This window comes from Sorex araneus, chromosome 1, assembly GCF_027595985.1.
Source record: "Sorex araneus isolate mSorAra2 chromosome 1, mSorAra2.pri, whole genome shotgun sequence".
NCBI classification, from domain to species: Eukaryota; Metazoa; Chordata; class Mammalia; order Eulipotyphla; family Soricidae; genus Sorex; species Sorex araneus.
Window position 1 is genome coordinate 377,589,141 of NC_073302.1, and position 25,059 is coordinate 377,614,199.

The following is a 25,059-nucleotide window of genomic DNA, read 5'->3' on the forward strand; positions in this document are numbered from 1 at the left end:
GAATATGAATGGGAAAAAGGGAGAAAGAACACCAAAAGAAAAAAGTCCTTGAAACATGTCATGAAGTTCTAAGTTTTCTATCCCAGTACTTAGTGAAAATTAAGTTCTTGTCAGTTTTAAAATTGGCGAGTTGTGTGATTTTATAAAGTCGCAGTATTTAGATTCACTAGACACAATATTTCAAATAATACTTTTAAAAAGTATTTGTCTAAAATAAAATCATATTGACCTTCATATATGTCTCTAAATAAACACAAACTAAAAAGCAGGACTATGAAACTGATTGAAATTATTTGATATTTGACTTAAAATATAGTCAAATGGCCATTACAAAAAGATTCAGTTCTGCTCCTATTCATTTCATAGACAACATTTGATTTTATTAGAAAATGTATTTCTACTATTAAAAGTATAGCTTACTTAGTCTTCAGGGTTTTGATGTGCACACTCTCATACAAAATCAAGTATGTTGAAAATTGAACCAGGAAACTAATTTGGGGATCCTCTCTGTCTTTCCAATCACTGAAGCTCATACTGTGTGTCAGTGAATTTAGGTTAAAGACACTTGCTTTTCTTTAATGGTATATGTTTTGATGCTTTCAAATTATGTTGGCTTTTTGAAAGTTTCTTCAAAATATATTGGCTTTGATTTTTGCATATAATATTGAGATTAAATGCAATGAAAATAAAATTATTTTGTAATTAATATTGTTTTTACAATGCATTATGAGCTTGAAATATAAAATATATATATATATATTTTTTAATTGAATCACCATGTGGAAAGTTACAAAGCTTTCAGGCTTAAGTCTCAGTTACATAATGCTTGAACACCCATCCCTTCACCAGTGCATATATTCCACCACCAAGAACCACGGTAAACCTCCCCCCCCAGCCCCCCACCCCACCTGTGTAGCTGATAAATTTCACTTTACTTTTTCTTTACTTTGATTACATACAAACAAAAAAGCTCACTATTATTGTTTGGAGTTCCCTCCCCCCCACCCAGAGTCGGACCTGCTAGAAAGGAAGCATTTGATAATTTGTTTTCCATTGCTGAGAATGAAGAGATATGAGGTCGTGTGGCCACCGTAGCGGCCTCGAGTTTCTAGATTTTTGTATTTTAGTATTTTAGTGACTAAGTCCAGAGGGCTTTCTGCCAGAGGTTGCATCATTGCTAGCTCGTACCACTCTGCTGCTTATATTCCACATATGAGTGCAATCTTTCTGTGTCTGTCTCTTTCTTTCTGACTCATTTCACTCAACATGATACTTTCCATGTTGATCCACTTATATGCAAATTTCATGACTTCATGCTTTCTAACAGCTGCATAGTATTCCATTGTGTAGATATACCGAAGATTTTTTAGCCAGTCATCTGTTTTTTTCCAGATTCTGGCTATTGTAAACTGTGCTGCAATGAACATACAGGTGCAGATGTCATTTTGACTATACTTTTTTGCTTCTCCAGGGTATATTCCCAGCAGTGGTATTGCTGGGTCAAATGGGAGCTCAATTTCTAATTTTTTGAGAAGCGATCATATTGTTTTCCAAAAGGGCTGAACCAGTCGGCACTCCCACCAGCAGTGTAGAGGGTTCCTTTCTCCCCAGAACCACGCCAACAGCGGTTGTTTTTGTTCTTTTGATATGAGCCATTCTCTGTGGTATGAGGTGGTATCTCATAGTTGTTTTGATCTGCATCTCCCTGATGATTAGTGATGAGGAGCATTTTTTCATGTGCCTTTTAGACATTCATATTTCCTCCTTGAGAAAGTTTCTGTTCATTTCTTTGCCCCATTTTTTGATGGGGTTTGATGTTTTCTTTTTGTAGAGGTCAACCAGTGCCTTGTATAGTCTTGATATCAACCCCTTATTGGATGGGTATTGGGTGAATATTCTTTCCCATTCTGTAGATTGCCTTTGTATTTGGGTCACTGTGTCTTTTGCAGTGCAGAAGCTTCCTAGTTTAATATAGTCCCATTTGTTTATTTCTGTTTTTACTTGATTGCTCAGGTCCGTGTCATCTTTGAAGATACCTTTGGCTTCAATATCGTGGAGGGTTTTGCCGACCTTGTCTTCAATGTACCTTATGATTTGTGATCTGATGTTGAGGTCTTTAATCCATTTTGATCTGACTTTTATGCATGGTGTTAGGTCAAGATCTAAGCCCATTTTTTTGCATGTGGCTGTCCAGTTATGCCAGCACCATTTGTTGAAGAGGCTATCCTTGATCCACTTCACATTTCTTGCCCCCTTATCAAGGATCAGATGATCATATATTTGGGGTTGCATGTAGGGATATTCCACCCTGTTCCATTGATAGTGGCTCTGCCTTTGTTCCAGTACCATGCTGTTTTAATTGTTACCGCGTTGTAGTAAAGTTTGAAGTTGGGGATGGTGATGCTTCCCATCGTCTTTTTCCCAAGAATTGCTTTAGCTATTTGTGGGCGTTTATTGTTCCATATGACTTTCAGGAGTGTTTGATCAATTTCTTTGAATAATTTCATGGGTATCCTTTTAGGGATCGCATTGAATCTGTATAGTGCTTTGGGGAGTATTGCCATTTTGACGATGTTAAGTCTTCCTATCCGTGAGCAGGGAATATGTTTCCATTTTCTTGTGTCCTCTTTAATTTCGTTGAGTAGCGTTTTGTAGTTTTCCTTGTAGATATCCTTTACTTCCTTAGTTACGCTGATTCCTAGGTACTTGATTTTCTGGGGCACAATTGTGAATGGGATTTTTTTTAATGTCACTTTCCTCTGATTTGCTATTTGCGTATAGGAAGGCCATGGATTTGGGGGTATGGGTTTTATATCCTGAAACTTTGCTGTACAAGTATATTGTTTCTAGGAGTTTCTTGGTGGAGGTTTTAGAATTCTCTAGGTATAGAATTATGTCATCTGCAAATAGTGAGAGCTTGATTTCTTCCTTTCCTATCTGTATACCCTTAATGTCTTTTTCTTGCCTAATTGCTATTGCAATTACTTCCACTACTATGTTGAACAGAAGTGGTGAGAGTGGGCATTCTTGTCTTGTCCCTGATCTTAGAGGGAAGGCCCTTATTGTTTCTCCATTGAGGATAATGCTTGCCATGGGTTTGTGGTAAATGGCTTCGACTATCTTGAAGAAAGTCCTTCTAAGCCTATTTTGGTGAGAGTTTTCATCATAAATGGATGTTGGATCTTGTCAAATGCTTTCTCTGCATCTATTGAAATGATCATATGGTTTTTATTTTTACTTTTTTTGATATGATGGATTATGTTGATTAATTTCCGAATGTTAAACCATCCTTGAATCCCCGGGATGAATCCTACTTAAACGTGATGTATGATTTTTTTTTATGAGTTGTTGGATTCTATTTGCTAGTATTTTGTTGAGAATCTTCGCATCCGTGTTCATCAGGGATATTGGCCTGTAGTTTTCTTTGTTAGTGGGATCTTTGTTTGCTTTTGGTATTAGGGAGTTATGAGCTTCATAGAAACTGTTTGGTAGAGTCCATGTTTCTTCAATTTCCTTGAATAACTTGAAGAGAACTGGCAGCAGGTCCTCTTTAAATATTTGGAAGAATTCGCTAGTGAATCCGTCTGGGCCTGGGCTTTTGTTTTTGGGAAGACATTTGATAACAGTTTCAATTTCCTTAATATTGATGGGTCTATTCAGGTATTCCAAGTCATCTTGATTCATTTTTAGGAGATTGTAGGAATCAAGGAATTTGTCCATTTCTTTTAGGTTCTCTTGTTTCATGGCATAGAGATTTTCAAAGTAGTCTCTGACATTCTTTTGAATTTCATTGGTTTCTGTTGTGATATCCCCCTTTTCATTTCTGATTTGGTTTATTAGGGTTCTCTCTCTCTCTCTTTCTTTGTGAGTCTTGCTAGCGGTTTATCAATCTTGTTTATTTTCTCAAAGAACCAGCTCTTTGTTTTATTGATCTTTCGGATTGTCTTTTGGGTTTCCCTATCGTTAATTTCTGCTCTAAGTTTTATTATTTCTTTCCTTTGGTCTGGCTTGGGTTCCTTTTGTTGGTCCTTTTCTAAGATCTTGAGCTGTGAGGTCAAGCTCTCTATGTAGTCCCATTCCTCCCTCCTGAGGAATGCTTGTAGAGTAGAGCTATAAAATTTCCCCTTAACACAGCTTTAGCTGCGTCCCATAGGTTCTGGTAGCTTGTGTCTTCATTCTCATTTGTTTCGAAGTATCTTTTGATCTCTTCCTTGATTTCCTTTTTGATCCACTCGTCGTTCAACATGGAGTTGTTTAATTTCCAGGTGTTCAATTTGGTGCTTTGTGTCTGTGTGTGCTTAGCTTCTATTTTCAGTGCATCATGGTCCTAGAAGATGGTTGATACAATTTCTATCTTACTGATTCTATTGAGGTATGTTTTGTGATCCAGCACGTGGTCTATTTTGGAGAATGATCCATATGCACTGGAGAAGAATGTATATTCTTTCTTTGGGGGATGTAAAGCCCTGTATAGGTCTATAAGCTCTCTCTCTTCTATTTCTTCCTTCAGGGCCATTGTTTCCTTGCGGAGTTTTGTTCTTGTTGACCTATCCAGAGGTGATAAGGTGGTATTGAAGTTTCTGACTACTATTGTTGTGCTAATGATGTCCTCCTTAAAGTTTGTTAGGAGTTGTTTTAAATATTTAGCTGGTCTCTCATTAGGTGCGTATACATTTAAGAATGTGATTTATTCCTGTTTTACCTATCCCTTGATGAATAGAAAATGACTGTCACTGTCCCTTCTAATCTTTTTCAGCCTGAAATCTATGTTGTTAGATACTAGTATGGCCACCCCAGCTTTTTTGAGAGAGTTGTTTGCTTGTAGGATTATTTTCCATCCTTTGACTTTGAGCCTGTGTTTGTTCTGACTGTTCAGGTGTGTTTCTTGTAGACAGCAGAAAGTTGGGTTTAGTTTCTGAATCCATTTTTCTACTCTGTGTCTCTTGATTGGTGCATTTAGCCCATTGACATTGAAAGAGATTATTGTCATGGGATTATGTGCCATCTTTCTGTAGGGTTTGTTGTTCTTGTTAGTGTTTTTCTTTGTCTTACAGAAGCCCCTTTAGACCTTCTTTTAGGTTTGGTTTTGAGTCTATGAAGTTGCTGAGTTGTTTATCTGAGAAATAGTTTATGGTTCCTTTGAGTTTAAGTGAGAGTTTAGCCAGATAGAGTAATCTTGGTGACACGTTCATTTTGTTGAGCTTTTTCACTATATCCCACCATTGTCTTCGGGCTTGGAGGGTTTCTTGTGATAAGTCTGCTATAAATCTAAGGTGTGACCCTTTGTATGTGATTTCCTTCTTTGACTTTGCTGCTTGCAGTATTGTGTCTCTATCCGCAACATCCATCATTGTGACTATGATATGCGTTGGAGTTTTTTTGTTGAAGTCCCTTTTAGCTGCCACCCTTCGGGCTCCTTGGATCTGGATGCCCGCATTCTCCAGCTCTGGCAATTTCTTAGCATGATGTCTTTAACTGTATTTTTTTTTCATTGGGATTAGTTCCCTGTGCTTCTGGTACTCCCATGATTCTTATGTTCCTTTTGAGGTCATCCCCTAGGACTCTGATTTGCCCTAGAGCCATCTTGAGGTCTTTTGCTATTATTTGTTGTTGTTTGTCAGCTTTGTGTAGCTCATCTTCAAGCTCACTGATTCTGTCTTCTGCTGCAGTCATTCTACTGTTGAGGGCTACTACTGAGCTTTTTATTTCATCTACCGATTCCTTTAATTGTGTGACTTCTGTTCGTAGCTGTGAAATTTTTGCTCTTATTTCTTCCTGTATTTTCTTGGTGGTCCTTCCAAGGCTGTTTTCATATCCTCCCTTATCTTATTGATTGTTCGTTCCATGGTTGTGTTCATATCCTCCCTTAGTTTATTGGTTGTCTGTTCCATGGTTGCTTTGAGTTCCTCGACCATCTTCACAATTTCTTCTCTGAAATCTTGATGTGAGAGGAGGTTGTATTTGTGGGTGCCCTCTATTGAGGTTTCTGGAATCTCTTCATTTTCTCTTTGTGGTGTGTTTTTCCGATGTTTCTTCATGTTGTTATGGAACAACACAGGTGAAACCTCTCGATTCTATATCACTATTCCTCTTGCTCCAGGAGGGGATTATACATTAGCTAAGTCCATAATGGTAATCTTTTCCCCCTTCTAGAATAGTTCCTTACATTACTGTGATATTCCTGGTTTGTGTAGGGCTTCTAGTCAAGGCTTGAGGCTATGATCTGTTTATGAGAGCTTTGTGTACCTTCTTGTATTCCTGACACTTTTTCTGGAATTAGGATGGGTTAATGGCTTATTGGCATATAGTGATTGAGATGGCCAGCTTATTCTTCGAGTACATAGATCACAGAGATTTGTGAGCTAAGTGTGAAGTGTAGGAGAGGAGGAAAAATAACTGCAGCCCTCTGAAATTAGGCCACGCCCCTTTGAGGCCATGCCCCCTGACGTAGAGGGCACTCCCCCACCAGCCAATGGGCTGGATCCCAGGATTATCTGGGGAGGGAAGTGGTTGACTAGAACGGCGGGCACAGACGCAGGTGGCCCGAGGACCCGGACCCCCGCCCTTGTAGTCCCCCAGGCTGGGTGGAGCTGGCATATATAAAATATTTTTGAGCTCGAATAATGCAGTCTGATTTAGTCAGATTACAATTATACTATTTATTGAGATTAAGGGTGAGTTCAAGTAGGGAGAGAAAGTCAGAAATAGAGACAGAGATAGAATATTCCACGTACCAATCTGATTTTGCATTTGACTAAAAATATGACTTTATTGTTTCTAAAGACTTAGAATCTCTATACATTTTTTCAGATACTTCAAAGAATTTACCAAGCTCAATAATTACCTCACCACTGTACACTAAGTCCTTTTCAGAGATTATATTTGTTTTTGAATAAGTGAAATTTCAACAATGTTTCCACAAGTAAGAACAGTTTTCTAGGTTTCCTGATCAGATAAAGAGGAAGATAAAAGAGACCAAAGGAAACAGGCAGGGGAGACTAGGGACATGGCTGGAAGTGTGAGAAGTAGCAGAATGGAATGTTAATAGGGAGGCCTAGGTGGTAAACTGATAACCTGGATGACCTAAACGACCCAGACACTGCTAGGTTCTGGCCCAGAAAAGAATCATCTCAGCATCCACTTCCCTTCTTTAGTGGCAAATGTTCTTGAAACATAATAAAGAAGTGCCCACCCACCCACCTTTGGACAAAGCATATAAAAGTGTAAAGACCAGCATTTCTCCACAGTCCTGCTTTCAGAAACATCCTCTATTATCTGGGAGCTTTCCTATATTCCATTCCCTTCCTTTGCCTTTCCCTAAACAAAGTATTTAACTGAATTCAGACACTTGTTTTCTGGTACCTTGCTTTCAATTTGGACTGCTTGACAAGAACCTGAACTTTGGTGCCCAATACAACCATAGCACAAAATCAGTCAAAACAAATGCATTTTTAGATTGTGGTATTTACATATGGTGGGTATAGTTAGAATTCTGAAACCACAAATATCTCATATAATCTTTGGGTACATTGATTCTGTTGACTGTTTTTGTTTGTTTCCTTTTGGGGTTTTGGGCTACAACCTGTGGTGCTCAGGATGTATTCCTGGTGCTTCACTCAGAGATCACTCCTAGTGGCTCAGAGAACTTTATGGGGTGCCAGGGATGGAACCAGGGTCTGCAGTGTGCAAGGAAAGTGTCTTACCCACTGTACTATCATTCTGGTCCCCCAGCTGACCTGTTTTTAAGTACAGATTGCTTATAGTAGATGTTGTACAACAATATCTTGTTTGTAACATTTCCCTAAGTTACTGCTGAAGTCTTCATTTACACTGAACAAATTATCCTGAGCACCAGGTAAGAAGAAATCAGGAAGATGTGGCTGAAAATAAGTCTATATTCACTCTATGTTGAAAAGAACCAGAGTACATGACATTTGTGCAGTCTTGTAAGGAGAACGTCATTAAAAAGGACAGGCGGAGAGAAAATGGTGTTTAAGGCGCTCACCTTGCATGCAGCCAACCTGGGGTTTATTCCCAGCATCCCATATGGTCCCCAGAGCCATCAGAAGTGATTCCTGGATGCAGAGCCACGAGTGACCCTTGAGCACCACCGGGTGTTCTCTTCCCACCCACCCCCCACAAACCAAATACACAAAAACAAATAAAAGGAGCAAAGAGGGGGGCATTTTAAACAGAAAAATGCAAACACTGATGAACAGTTGTCTTGTTAAGAATACAAGATAAAGTAAATTTGTCAGAGTCCATAATTTATGATTTAAAATAAACACTTTCTGCTTTGACATGTGATGACAAATGAAGCCAAGACCTTCATAACTGCTTTTAAGGTGATTCTGTTCCTCTCTATTCTACAATTTTAATTTTACTTTCTTTTAGAAGCTCACCAATTTACAATTTGTGAGTAAATAGAGAGGAAAACAAAATAGGAAAAATTGCAAAGAAATTTAGAAGTGCATTTTTAAATGGTAGATTTAACACTACTTTTGGTTAGAGTTAAAATATAAAAATTTTATTGTAAACTTTATCTGACACCCAAATTGATCTAGTTTTACTAAATTTAAGCTTTACTGAATCTAACCTTTACTGAATGATTGTATAGGTTGTTATTTACCTTGCTTGCTATAGTAAGGAATAACTGGGAGAATCCTAGCATCATGCAATATTCAATCATAAATTTTTAAAGTCCATAAATCATTTACCACTTCTAGAAATGATTGCAATTTTAAAGATTCATTTTATATATTTTCTATATCATTTATGAAATTACTACTAAAACTAAATTGAGAAGAAACTATAAATATTCATTTATTTTGGATGACTTCCTATCTGTTGTTCAGTAGAGTGCAATTTAATGGCAAACTTACTGTTTTAACATTTAAACAAAGAAAATTTAACTTGGTGACAAAGATATTTTATTTCTCTCAAAACTGTTAAACTACTGGATTGTGGTGAATACCAAATAAAAATTGAGAATGACAACACTTCTTTTGAAACACCATTCTTATTAAATATCATCAATTAGGGTAAGTAATTTCAGAAAAAAAATGTTGATTTGTAAATCAATCAGTATAATTGACTCCTCTAGTAATTGGGGGAGCTGAAAATAAACCAATATTCATCAACAAAGAAAAAAACTACATTTCTCCTATTTTGATAATAATCACCTATATTTATAACTGCTAATGTGTCTTTGCTTTTTTAAATCTAATTAGTACAATGTGAAATGTATTATGGTTTTTTAATATATCCAGACTTTTTCTACTATTTTCATGGAACATTTTTGTAAAATGTTTTATTCATAGATATATAAAAAGGAACACAATAAAATATATGCTGAATAAATCTTCACTAATCTAATATTTTTAACAGCACTAAAACTAAGAATAAAAATCATCCAATAGTAGAAGGTATCTGTGACTCACGTATCCAAAGAATAAAAGAGCTTGTAACACTCAGCATCAATGCCCCTACCCCACAAAAATAACCTTATTAAAAGATGGCTAAACATTTTTTTAGGTTAGGGATAGGGAACTTTTTGATTCTGCCAAGGGTGTTATTTAGATATTTATAATGTTGTTTGTCAAATATTGTAATACATGCACACAGGCTGCAGGCAGTCTGCAAAAAGCATGTGTGTGTCAATCCTGTCATATAGCAAGGCCAAAGAACATGATTTCACAAGCCTTATACAGCCCATAAGATAATACATTTCCCTCTCTCACCTCACAGTCTAGGAGAAACTCATAGGGGAAGGTCTGACTGATGTGCTCTACACAGCTGGGCATCCCAGGAAAGAGGACAACAAAGAAATTTCTTTTAAATAAAATTTCCTTTTGTATCCTAAGAACTTGTACTGACATCTGATAGACTAAATTAGTTTCATTTCTACATCCAATACAGGAGAGATGTTAGCACTGCCATAAACATGAAACAGGTGCCCAAACCGGTTCATGGCAACGTCCGGCTCCCCTAACTCTCTCTCTCACATAATTGACAAAATAACAGTTAACACAAAAGATCCTAAAGAGTCTAGCTGGAACCAGCTGGAACCAAGAGAAATAAAAATTTAAAAATTGTATAAAATATCACTGTATCACTGTCATCCCATTGCTCATCAATTTGCTCAAGTAGGCACCAGTGATGTCTTCATTGTGAGACTTGTTACTGTTTTTGCCATATAGAATACACCACAGGTAGCTTGCCAGGCTGTGCTGTGCAGGCAGCAGCTTGCCGGGCTCTCTGAGAGGGATGGAGGAATCAAACCCAGCTTGGCCACGTGAAAAACAAATGCCCTACCCTCAAGTCTCACAATGGAGACATTACAGGTGCCCGCTCGAGTAATTGATGAACAACGGGAGGACAGTGCTACAGTGCTACAGTATAAAATAATGCCACAGTCCCACAAGCTGAAAATACAAAAGAAAAACATTGGTTTAGTTTTCTAATTGTTCAGTTTTCTACTTGCCATCAAAAATTAGGAAGAAAAGAGAAAAATTGGAAAAAAAAAGAAATCCAAGGAAAAAGAATATACAAACTAGGCAATCAACCTGAGATCTCAGGGATCTAGAACATCATAGGGAAAGAAAAGCTCTCCAGAACACAATCTGAAAGACATGAAAGATTATATTCTCCATCAGTTAGAGTTCAAAATTGCACCAATAAAGAAAATCAAAATGTTGCCAGGCTCCAGAAAAATACCTCTAAAACTAAACTCATCATCATCATCATCCCGTTGATCATTGATTTTCTTGAGCAGTCTCAGTAACGTCTCCATGCGTCCTAGCCCTGAGATTTTAGAAGTCTCTCTTTACTTGTCCTTCACAACGGTGTCACCTTGGAAGCTCTTTCAGGGTCAGGGGAATAAGACCCATCATTGTTACTGGTTTTGGCATATGAATACACCACGGGGAGCTTGCCAGTTTCTCTCACGAGGGCAGGAAACTCTCCGTAGCTTTCCAGGTTTTCTGAGAGGGAGAATTAGGCTATAAGATGTAGCGTGGCATCTTTGCTATAAGATGTTGTGTGGAGAGGGGCCTTGTGCATGGCTGTGACTGGGTTCTGGAGGTCTTCGGTTGTTGGGGCACTGCTCAGGGTGGGAAGGGAAACTCAATCCACCCCCTCCGGGGGGCCCCAGTGAAGACAGCAGGCACAGGGTCAAGAGACTCTGCAAAACTAAATTAAAATAAGAAAACTGAAAAACCAATCGAACTTAAAACAAACAAGAGAGAAACAAATCAGGAAAATCAGATATAAAATTAGATAGTAAACTATAGAAAATTGAATCTTCAAATTTGAAAAAAATAGAAATTCAGTATAAAAAGGATTCAATAATTGATATAAAAATTTTCAGACATATCTAAAAAATCAGACCAAATGGAGAAATGAATCAGTGAGATAAAAAATAATAATAGTAGTATGCAAATGACTGGTAGAGAGAGAAAATAAGAAATATTTTTAAAATGAGGACACACTGAGAGTATATCTGCTACTAGGAAGACAACAAAATGACAATGGGCAACTGAGAAGGAGAAAGCAAATCAGAAGGAAATAATTCACTCAAGAAATAATGTTTGGAACTTATGATGAAATGGTAAAAAACAAATTGGTAACAAAGCTTCTTCTAAAGTTCAACTAGAACTCAGCAATATATTATAGAAAAAGCCACATCGACTATCTACTGTCTTTTTTTTCTGAGAGGCACATGTATTCATTTATCTGGTGTTGGGTGATTGTGGCAGAAAATGGAATCAGAGGGGTAGGAGAAACTGGAAAGATCCAAGAACAACATAATGCACACCAGCCACTATCACAATTTTTACTGTTGTCATGAAGAAAAAGAGTATAGAAATAATACTTAACCGTTCAAAGACTTTGTGTCTAGAAAAAATCCTAACTCAAGGATTAACACACACACAACACACAAACATAACATACACACACACAAAGCCATCCAAAACAAAAATCCATTCTTGATTAATAGTCACTGGACTGGGAGGAGGGTATAAGGCAAATTGTTGACAATACCAGGGATGAAAGTGGCAGCAGGCAGTGGAGATCAGATTCAAATTCATTTTCTGGACCCCACCCCAATACCATGGTCAACCAGTTGATGTTTTCAAACACCTTATGAATCACTGGCATGAGAGAAATGGATGTTGAGGTGACTATGTTTATTTTGACAGTTTATTATTTATTTATTTTTAAATTTTATTGAATAACCGTGAGATATCTACAAGCTTTCATGTTTGGGTTACAATCTCACAATGATCAAACACCCATCCCTTCACCAGTGTACATTCCCCACCACCGATATCCCGGGTATACCCCCCTTTCCCACCCTCCCCCTGCCTCCATGGCAGATAATATTCCCCATACTCTCTCTCTACTTTTGGGCATTATGGTTTACAACACAGATGCTAAGAAGACATCATGGTTGGTCCATTATCACTTTCGGCATGCATCTCCCATCCCAACTGGTTCCTGCAGTCATACTAAGGTAGAGAAATCAAAGAGAATTACTAGATATTTTTCACTCTGTGTGAAATATCAGTAACTGAAGCAAACAAACTTGCAAAGAAACAAGATCACTTACTCTTAGACTGAGAGAAAACTTGGCAATTAACAGAGGAAATGAAAAAAGGTAGTGTAGTAGTATGTAAAGGGGTACATTTTGGTTCTTGGGTACATTTGGGTACACTTTAATTATGGGTAAGTGCTAACACCTGAGTGAGAGGCATGGCCCTAAATTCCTGAATTATGTAATATTATAAACTAATAAAGACTGATAAGGAAAGAAATGGTTAAAAAGTAATACACAACAAAAAATATCTGCAAAGCATTTACTGGAACATAACTAGTATCTTTAAGAACATTCGCCTGGGCTGGAGGAATAGCACAGTGATTGGGCGTTCGCCTTTCACTCAGCCGACCCGAATTTGATTCCTCCGCCCCTCTCAGAGAGCCCGGCAAGCTACCAAGAGTATCTGTCCACACGGCAGAGCCTGGCAAACTACCTGTGCGTATTTGATATGCCAAAAACAGTTAAGTCTCTCAATGAGAGACGTTAGTGGTGCCCACTCGAACAAATTGATGAGCAATGGGATGACAGTGAAGAACATTCCCCAAAACAACTTAATAACTCAACAGATAAATGAATTAAATTTATTAATGATTAATAGTGGAGGAAATATAAATGACCACTAAACATTTGTAAAGGTGCTCATAAATTAAATCCCATTAAAAATACTTCTTTATGATTATAATTAAGATATTATATATTATTTTATTTGTGTAGAAATTGTGTTCTGATTGTAAGACAGTAAATTGATCCATTGATCTTCGATGTAATTTGTCAATAACATCAAAATAAAGATATTCGGAATTTCTAATTTTGAGCATAAGATCTAGATAAAAATCTTTCTTTTCTTTTTCATTTTGATTTTTGGGTCATACCCGGTGATGCACAGTGTGATTCCTGACTCTGCACTCAGGAATTCCTCTGGCTGTGCTCAGAGGACCATATGGGATGCTTGGGTCGGCTGTGTGCAAGGCAAACGCCTTACCCGCAGTGCTATCACTCTAGCCCCTAGATAAAAATCTTACGAATATGAACAAGCTAGCATATAGAAAACTTTTCCTTATTATACTATTTCTTAGATTAAAAAATGCAAACAAAAATTATTTGTTACTGGGAAAATGGTTAAATTTTGATATAATAGCAAATGGAACTAACTGGGTCTAAATCCACTGGCAAATTTAATGTCCTCTTTTCAGCAAATACATAAAATTGCAGAATAGCATATTATAGTTTTAAGTGCAAAATAGTAATTGATAAACACATATTTGTCACAAAATATTTTTAACACTTATTAGATTGAAAAATGGTTACCTCTCAGGCAATGAGGTTAGGGTGGGAAATATATCTTCAATTCATCTAGACAATGTATATCTTTTTTAAATATAAACTCAAATGTTACATGATATTAAGATGTATTAAACCTAGATTATGAAAATGGAAAAAAATTGTATAATTTTTTTCTGCGCCTCCATGTATATTTAAGATAGTTTTATGTTCACATTAATAAAATATAAATGAATGCTAACTCGCATTTGATATTAAAATTACGTCAAAATAGATTAGTCATTGAAATGTAAAATAAAAAATATGTTTTTAGAATGAAATAGAATGTTTAACTTCAGGTCTCAGATATGAAATTAGACCAAATATCTGATTAAAAATAATAAAATGGATTATACAAAACTAAAATGTTCTAAAAGAAATTTAGAGAATAATAATATGTTTTAGTTTAGAGAAAAAAATTTGCAAATGATACATAAAAATGATCTTGTATAATGAATATATAAAAAATTCAACAATGCTAATTAATGAATTAATAAAATATAAATATATAAATATTTTGGTGAAATGTAAATATATATGATATAGGGGTTTTTTTTTTTGACTGGAATGATAATACAGCAGTAGGCTATGTGCCTTGCATGTGGCCAACCTGGGTTCAATTTCTCCGTCCCTCTCAGAGAGCCCTGCAAGCTATCCTGCCCGCATGGTAAAGCCTGACAAGCTGCCCGTGGCGTATTCTATATGCCAAAAAACAGTAACAAGTCTCACAATGGAGACATTACTGGTGCCCACTCGAGCAAGTTGATGAACAATGGCACGACAGTGCTATAGTGTTATAATATTTTTCACTATAGAAAATGTATAGATGGCAAACACACCCAACCACTAGCTGTTAGGTCACTGTCACTGCATGTCACTGTCATCCCGTTCCTCATCAATTTGCTTGAGCAGGCACCAGTAACATCTCCATGTGAGATTTGTTACTGTTTTTGGCATATCAAATATGCCACGGGTAGCTTTCCAGGCTCTGCCATGCAGGCAAGATACTCTTGGTAGCTAGCCAGGCTCTCCAAGAGGGGCGAAGGATGCAAATAAAACCATAGTGAGATACCACTCATATCTATTGAAAAGAAAATAGATTTGACATTGTTTATTTTAGATAATTAGCTAAATGAGTATACGATCACACAAAAATATTTATCATTATCTTCTCATTGGTCATCTATGACATATTAAATATTAAAAATTGGTCATTTATCAAAATTAAATATTTAGTTCTTCAACTATAGGAGCAGGAAAAAACCATTTTTATAATTATCTGTTGATTTCTGCTTAATGATGTTTTATATTAATATTTTACATGATGGTATATTCAATATGCCAAAAACAGTAACAAGTCTCACAATGGAAATGTTACTGGTGCCGCTGGAGCAACGGGATGATAGTGCTACAGTGCTACAGTGCAGATGTTTTATATGTAGTCAATTGCAAGTCTTTTACCAATCAATTACATAAATATGTGATCAATTACAACAAGGTCATATAATCAATTACTACAAACTAAATTTTTTGTATATTTTCTTAATTGCAGTTGGTTCTTGAACAAGTCATAACCCATTTTCTGGAAATTTAGGTGAAACACATAATTTTCCCCTTTTTATCTCCCCATTTGTAAAATTCAATTACTTTAGGTATTTAAAGAGATTAACATTTTAAAATGATGGATGGAATGATTTATTTCTGTTTGGGTTGCACCTTATTTTTCTCAGCATTTACTACTGGCTTTGTGTTCAGCAGTCACTCCTGGCTGTACTCTGAGCACCATTTAGGATGGTGGGGATTGAATCCAGTCTGCCATATGCAAGGCAAGCACATTATTTAAAAAATTATTTGCATTATTACAATCATTCTGGCCCTAGGATGATTATGTTCTATTTAAATAACAATATTTAACTTTAAAACAGAACCTTATCAAAAATGATTTGAGTGTAGCTATACATCTTTTCTGGTTCTAACCATACAAAGCCCATACATAATGTAAAATCTCATTAAACATATTTAGCCACATTACAGTATTATATATATTTCATAGTATAATATTATATATAATACTGTAGTTTAATACATATGACACACCCAGTATTCTGACTTTTCAGATCATGAAAGGCTGATTTTCTATCATTTCAGGGAGGAAAAGGATGTGAATAATTAATCTGGCAAAAATTCTGAAAATATTGAAAAGTTTCAGAAGAAAAAGGAAAAAACAAAAAACTTTTCTATGTGACTCGCTTGTCCTGTTCATTATTTTTCTGAAGGACACGGTTTTAATGGGCTGTAGGTCCAGTGATTCTAAACAATCAGTACAAAACCCTGCATAGACTTTGGAAAGTGGGGGTATAGCACGTTGAAAAGCAGTATTTAACCAAATGGCAAAAACTAAGCAAGTCAGAGAGCAGATGAACGCTAAATGTTAATGAATAACTGATATATTAATCCAGATTCCTTTGTTTATACCAATTGATAAAAGTTAATTAAAAGTAGATGTAATATGATAATGAATTTCAGAAAAGAACACTGTGCATATTTCTCTCTGCAACACTGCCCAAATTCTAACTTGGAAACATCACATTATATTTGTTATTTTAAAAACAAATAATGTTTTTGACAGACATTCAAGCATCTTTCATAAAAGAGACTTTCTTCATATGCAACACTAAAGAGTCCTTGGAATAATTTTCTTGCTCTGTAGGGAAGTGTTCTCTAGGGAAAGCATATTTAATAAAGGAAATGTGTTGATTTCAGTAATCACAGATGTTTATTCCAGTCTATATTTAACTATATATTTTTATAACATAAATAAATTTAATAAAATTTGGTGCTCACAAGACTTAGACACTGATAATCTTGGCACAGTCAGATAAGTGTACATAACTACTTTCCAGGATTGTGCCTCCTCCTCATCACATATATGCCTTCACATCAAATCTGTGACATCCCTACTATTATATGACTTGGCATCTATTGTGCAAGGACTGCCAACCGTTCTAAATTTTGTAGTGCTTTGGAAAAGGAGACAAATTTCTATCAAGGAACTACTTTATATCACTATGCTTATAACCTGTTACAGATTTGTTTGCTTTCTTTAAAAAATAACGTGTCAGTGGCTAGACGTGGAGATATTCTCAAGCTGATCTGCATCACATTTAAAGTCCTTTTATATTCTAATTTTTTAGAATCTATATACTTTAAAGTTTTCGGATCTGAAATCTAAATCTATCCATGTTAAATGGTGAAAGTTTAACATGGATAGATAACTTATGCTTGCTTCTTGTAGAATTTTTGAAGTGGATTTCTAAAGTATATCAGTGTACATATATTTTACATAATCATAAACATCATAAACAGATGGACACATCCTCTTAAAGAGTTACTGATGTAGGGGCTAGAGTGATAGTACAGCAGATAGAGCATTTGCCTTTGACGTGGCTGACTCAGATTTGATTCCCAACATCCCATATGGTCCCCTGAGCACCGCCAGGAATAATTCCTGAGTGTAGAGCCAGGAGTAACCCCTGTGCATTGCCGGGTGTGCCCCAAAAAAGGAAAAATAAGAGTTACTTATATATAAGAAAGCTGAAAGCTATTTTTTTTGAGTACATTTTTAGCAAGACTTCCATGGTTAGGAAACATCCGTCCCACAGGTTATACAAGCTTCATGAGGTCACATGACTTTGTCCCAGAGTACTGACAGATATGTACGCTTCTCCTCACTCTAGGTCCTGTTAACACTGCATGACCTTACAATTATTTCCAAATGTCAACGGAACTTTGGCAAAAGAATAAAAATATTCCCCAGCCAAATTTTAGGCTATCATTACTTGTTTAACTTTATCTGATAGTATAAATTTCCCAACACGAGCATATGTTCAGACAGAAACTGTGATCCTCACAATGCGTGAGTGAGATTCTAGTCGTTAATGCCTATGAAGCCATAAACCATGAACTAATGGAAAGTTTTGGGGTCAAAAAATTTGAAGAAAACTAAAAAGAACTCACTTAAATTATAATTTTGCAAAATGTTCAATATTTTTATGTATAAAACTATTAAAATAACAATAAACTTGGTCAATGTAACTTTATAAAGGTGATATCTTGGTTGGAACAATATATTGTATAATTTATTTATTTTTCTGATACACATTTCATTTTCACTTTCAAAATATTTTGTTTCATTGAGTGAACATTGCATTATAATACCATATAATAGTATATTACATAATAGTATTTACTATTATAGTAAATGATAGTAATACAGTATTATTACTATTGTAGTAATACAGTAATACAGTATTATTTACTATTACAATAAAAAATAGTATACAGTATACACTATAATTGCTATATACTATTATATATGCTATATATGATTACTATATAGTGTAGTGTTACTATATATTATCATATGTTATATTATGCATACTATATACAATTATATACAATATATAGCATTAATATATATTATATACTATACAGTAATATATAGTATATATAATAGTATTACTATTACTATATAATAGCAAACACTATACAATATCATTATTATGTACTATTACATAGTATATAGCAATAGTATATTGTATATATACTATAGTGTATAGTGTATATAGTGGTACATAGTATACAATAATATTATTAATACTATGCAAAAGCATATAGTACATAGCACTTGTTCATCGATTTGCTTGAGCAGGCACCAGTAACGTCTCCATTGTGAGACTTGTTACTGTTTTTGGCATATCAAATATGCCACAAGTAGCTTTCCAGGCTCTGCTGACAATACTGTATAATAGTATATAATGCAATACTTTTATACATTTGTACACAAGTTCCTTTTACTGAACAGAAGTTTTTGGGCTCATTAAAATTACCCTGTATAAATACATTTAGTTTGTCACTAAATTCAAATTCTATCCTTTACCAGAAAACTGACCCCTTTTACTTAATAGATCCATTTCATTTTGTCTTCTTTTTGGTGACTACTAACTGGTTATGAATGTCTAAAAGCTTTATTTTTAAATTTCATGTTTGTCTTCTATATAAACCTCATGAATGCAATTATATATGGGGTATACCTCTGCCTGACTTATTTCACTATGTGTAGTATCTCCTAGGTAAATCTGTGCTATTCAAATGAAAAACTTTCATATTTGCATATAGTTGAATAGTATTTCTTTAAGCCCATATATAGCACATCTTTTTCCATTCACCAGACACGAGGTTAGTAATTCCTTAATCCAATTTAGTTCTATTGTAAATGATGCATAATAAATATGAGAGTACATATATTATTTAGAATATTTTTGGGTAAAGATAATACAGAAGATGACTAGATTATGTGCAATCTCTAATTTTAATTGCTAAAGAATCTCTTACAAATATTCCCCTCTCTCTACATTCTTAACAGGACTGTTTCTTTTCTTTTGGATAGGAGCCATTCTGACAGGTGTGAGGTATTATCTCATTGCTATTTTAATTTGTGTGCTTTTTCTAATAATAAAAGATGAAGCACATCTTTCCATATGCCTCTTGGCCATCTGCAGGTCTTCTTTGTGGAAATATGTGCTTTAGATCCTCAGTCCATTTTTAAAATCATGTTGTTTCATTGTTTTTATTTTATTTATTTTTTTTAGGTTTTTTAAAAGTTTTTTATGTATTTTTGTATACTAACCCCTTATGTAAATTATGAGCAAATAAATTCTTCCATTCAGCAGGCTTTCATTTCATTTTTATACAAGTTCCTTTTGTTGAACAGAAGTTTTTTCTTTAATGTAGTCCTATTTGTTTAGTTTTGCTTTTGTTTGCCTTGCTGTTTACAATCAACTCCACAAACACACCACAAAGATCAATGTTAAAGAACATATCCCATATGTGATATTTTATATTTCAGGTTTTACATTCAAGTCTTTAATTTATTTATAATTAATTTTTGTGACTAGTATTAAATGGGGTTCTACTTTGTATTTGCATGAAACTGTAAGTTTCCTAATATTTAAATATTTTTGACACTTCTTTTTACTTTCTTTTGAATGTACTTATTTATCACTGGTTAAAAAGGCAATGGAATTTCAAGGGTTATCCTAACAAAGTCAGAGAGTCTCTTGGCCGCACGCCTGGCTATCTTCCCCTGGGCCCCTTGGAGGGGATGGGCTCCAGCTTCCCTCCCCACCCCGAGCAGAGCTCCCAGTGGCCAAAGACCACCGGAACCTAGCCACAGCCATGCTCAAGGCCCCTCTCCACATGTTCGGTCAAGCCTCATGCATGAAGGTACCAGCAAAGGAACCCAAGTGTGTGTAATCCCATCAACGGCCAACATCCAGTGACTTAAAAGCAAGCTCCCAGAAGCGTGGCCTCGAACTACTTTTCCTTCTGGGAGAAACTTGCAGTACTGAGAGCTTCCTGCCCACATGGGATAGCCTCTTCCCATGGTGTATCTATATGCCAAAGCCAGTAACCAGCTGAATCTCATTCCCCTGACCCTGAAAGAGCCTCCAATGCGGTATCGTTGGGAAGGCCGAGAAGAGAGAGGCTTCTAAAATCTCAGGGATAGGACAAATGGAGAGGTTACTGAGACCACCTGAGCAACTCGATGATCAACGGGATTTTGTGATCGTGATCGTGATTCTAACAAAGTAATAATTACCACAACTACTGCCAAATTTCCTGGGGCATCCTAGGACCCAAAGTATTCTTCAATACATTCCTCCCACTCCGCAGTGCCTTTTTGATAAAAGTTATAGTTTTTGCTGGGTCTAGGAGGTAGTATTTTGGGTTTTACCAGTTTATTCCCATAATCATTCATATTTTACCTGAGTAAAAACTCTCAGTAGTTGTCATTTTTTGCTTATTTCATTCAGCATAGGATTCATAATATGAGCAAAATTTATTGTTTAAACAGCAGAGTAATGTTTCATTGAGTGACTATAGCACAGCTTTTATCATTTTATCCAGTCATTGCCATTGTGATGGGCTATAGAATAAAGCACTAAGGTTGATTCCGTGCTTGTCTACTGTGAAAAATATTACTGTGAGAAAAAGGGCACAAATAGTGTTTCAAAACATTAATTTCATTTTCTTTAGATATATGCCTAAATCTGGCACTGCTGGAAAATACAAAATTTCGATCTTGATTTTCTAAAATGTATCTTATACCCTTTTCCAGGCTGTAGCAATTTTCAATCCCATCAAGATTGTACCAACATTCCTTTTTTTTTCTACAATGTAACCAACATTTTTTCCCAATTTATTCTAGCAGATGTGAGTTGATATCTCATTGTGGGTTTGATTCACAATCCCCACATCTATTTACGCCCAAAGGATGTTTAGTAATTTTTCTTTTCTGGATAACCAACTTATTGCCATGCTGTTTCCTGAAGGAGAGAGGAAAGATATATAGAAAGTGTATTAATGCAAGCCTAACACAGTTGGTCTTTGTTTTTTGTTCTTGTTAGCTTGTTTGGGCTTGTTTTATTTTGTTTTGCTCTAGAACTTGACTTCAACCAGCAGGATGGTCTTTTGGCTTGGAATGGAAAGTCTCTGCCATGACTGGTATTTCAATTGCCTTGGTTCTTTCTTCCCCAGAAAGAGCAACCCTACATAGGTCCAAGATTAACTATGGATTTTAATCAATTTCAAGATTTATTTATTTATGTGTCTCTGACACAAGGCCCATAAATGAGCTTTCCAGCTGAACCAAAGTGATTTGTGGCATTACTCCCACATACCTTTTTGGCTATTTAATCGCTTAGAAAACTTGGTCCCAAGTTGTTGGGGTCCAGACAGGGGCACAATAGCAATTTGGGGGTTTCAGGAAGCCTGAAGGCACCCTTAGGTTGCTGATGCACTCAGTTATAGGTTGACCACCTGGCAGCACCACACCAGATCTCTGGCTTTTTTTAAGTACTCTTCCATCTATTTTCTTACTTCAATATGCATCATGAGGTTTATTAGAGTTTTTATCAGAAAGTTTACTAGGCTCTGATGTGTTAGGAGTATTTTGTTTTCCTCTCTCAGGGCAGACTGTGAACTTCTCAGATTTCACAATGCTGGTACCTGATATGATGCCGTGATAGCAGACCCATCATACCTGGAGTGTGACTAGAGGTTCTGGGTCACAGTTGCCTAACAGCAACAGCAGTTGAACAACATATCTAAAATGGAATTAATAGAGATAATAAACCCTTACACCTCATCACAAATATTTATATTTATTAATAATTGAATAATTTACACAAATGTTTCACCTATTAAGTTACAAAGAAACTACCAAAAATTCAAGAATTAGATATAGATTATTTCTTATTTCTAAGTATTCATCACAATGCTTATAAAAAACGAACAAGTCCCTGAAGCTTCATTAGCTCTCAATGGAATGAACATCTCCGAATGTAGCAGCTATGTGTACCTGGGTCAAGAAATCAACATGAGGAACGACTTGGTGCCAGAACTGCGCAGGAGGAAGAGAGCAGTGTGGAATGCCTTTAAGAGCGTTGAAGAAATGGTTAAGAGAACGAAGGACCTCCGACTCCGGGCACATCTTTTTGATTCCACCATTCTTCCTGCACTAACATATGCCTCAGAGACCTGGGCCTTACACAAACAGGATGAGAATGCTATTCGGATATCCCAAAGAGGAATCGAAAGAGCTATGCTAGGAGTATCACGTCTCACTCAAGTGAGAGACGGAATCCGGAGTTCTGACCTCCGTCGACGACGGTCAAGAATCAGGAACGCTGTCTTGTTTGTCAAGGCATCAAAAATCAGATGGGCCGGTAATGTAATGCGATTCAGAGACAATCGCTGGACTAGAGCTGTTACCAACTGGATTCCACGGGAAGTCAGAAAACCTGTGGCTGCCCACCAACTAGATGGTCAGATTTCTTTGTCAAATCCCTGAATGAACGATTTGAGGCTCTTCCTGTTCTTGGAGCGAGCAGATATCATTGGACTGCACTGGCACGCAACAGGGACAAATGGAGACATTACTGGCACCCGCTCGAGCAAATCGAAGATCAATGGGTCAACAAGTGATACAAGTGAAGTACTCATCAGAAATTTGTTTGAAGAACTTTTGATTATTAGATGAAGAAAATTTTGTACTTCTAGTTTAAACACATTTTCTTTTTATTTGATACATATCCATTGATTTATTGAATAGATGATTGATCTGACACTTATTTGGATAAGAATTTTTCCTTGTTAATTTTCATAGCATAATTTGAATAATAAATTTGTACTCTATTTCTCACTTGTCTAACCATATGTCATTATCAAGTCTTAATTATTCTTCTTTAAAATGTATCTTGATGCTTGGTAAAGCAAGTCTCACCAACTTACCTTCTTTCTTTGAAATGGTTATTCTTTATTTAATAGTTTTTCTTTAAATACCTTATTATTTAATTGATGAATATCTGGTTTTGTCATTTTATTCTCTCTGATTGTACATTCACCTTTGAGAAGCAACTCAGCATGATTCCATAGGAATTAGTATGTGATATATCTTTGCTTTATTTATAAAAACTATAATAAACTTTCTGATTAACATATTCATATATAAATAAGTTTAGACTTATTTATTTTGATTGCTAAGATTTTATAATTTATTTCATTGTTTTACTGTTATTTAAATGTCAATATTGAGTTTAATTCCATTGAGTTAATTTAATCTCATTGATTTTTTTTTTTTTTTTTTGCTTTTTGGGTCACAGCCGGCGATGCCCAGGGGTTCCTCCTGGCTCATGCACTCAGGAATAACTCCTGGCGGTGCTCGGAGGACCATATGGGATGCTGGGAATCGAACTCAGGTTGGTCGAATGCAAGGCAAATGCCCTACCCACTGTGCTATGGCTCTAGCCCCTAATCTCATTGATTTTAATGTTATTTTACATCAAATTCTTTAATTTTTGGTAGTTTCTTTGTAACATATTAGGTGAAAGATTTTAGAAATTACCCAAGTATCAATAAATATCAATACTTATTTGTTGAGGTCTAAGTGTTTGTTTGTATTTATTAGATTCATGTTAGATATGTTGCTTAACTGAATGAAATGAATAAGCAGTTGAATTTCTATTAGCAACCTGCATATCTTATTGATACTATACCTTCATTTTTAATTGTGTTAATTTACATGGTAAAGTTGAAGACTCATCTCTCTGTTTAAATCTTATATATAGTCATAGACAATTTAGTTTCATCAATTTGACAAGTGACTATGATTTCTAGACAATAAAGGAAGAAAAATCTTTGTATAATTTTCATAGTTTATCATTTATATTGGGCTGGAGTGATAGCACAGGGGGTAGGGTATTTGCCTTGCATGCGGCCAATCTAGGTTTGATTTCTCCATCCCTCTCTGAGAGTCCAGCAAGCAACCGAGAGTATCTCGCCCACACGGCAGAGCCTGGCAAGCTACCTGTGGCGTACTCAATATGTCAAAAATAGTAACAACAAGTCTCACAATGGAGATGTTACTGGTGCCCACTCGAGCAAATTGATGAGCAACAGGATGACAGTGATACAGTGATCATTTATAATTATTAAATAATAATGGTTAATTATATGATCACTGTCGTCCCATTGCTCATCGATTTGTTCGAGTGGGCACCAGTAAGGTCTCTCATTGAGAGACCTATTGTTACTGTTTTTGGCATATCCAATATGAACGGGTAGCTTGCCAGGCTCTCCGAGAGGGGCGGAGGAATCAAACTCGGGTCGGTCGTGTGAAAGGCAAACGCCTAACTGCTGTGCTATCGCTCCAGCCCAATTATATCATCATGTACATAATATATTAGCAAATTTAATTCAGCTGCATATTGAAAAGATCGTACATCCTAACCAAGTGGGATTTACTCCTAGAATTCAAGGGAACATTAACATATGCAAATTAATCAATATGCTAACAAGGATCAAAAGTATTAAGGGTAAGAAAATCATATGATCTGACCAGAGAGAGAACAGGAGTTTAGGTATTTGCCTTTATATAGTCAACAGCACAGCCAAGACTTATCACAGAGCAGTCAGGGGAAAGCCCTGAGCATTGGCTGATGTGGCCCAAACACCCAGTCTCCAAATTATATGATTAACTTTATAGAAGAAGAAAAATTATATACAAAACTAAAAACCAT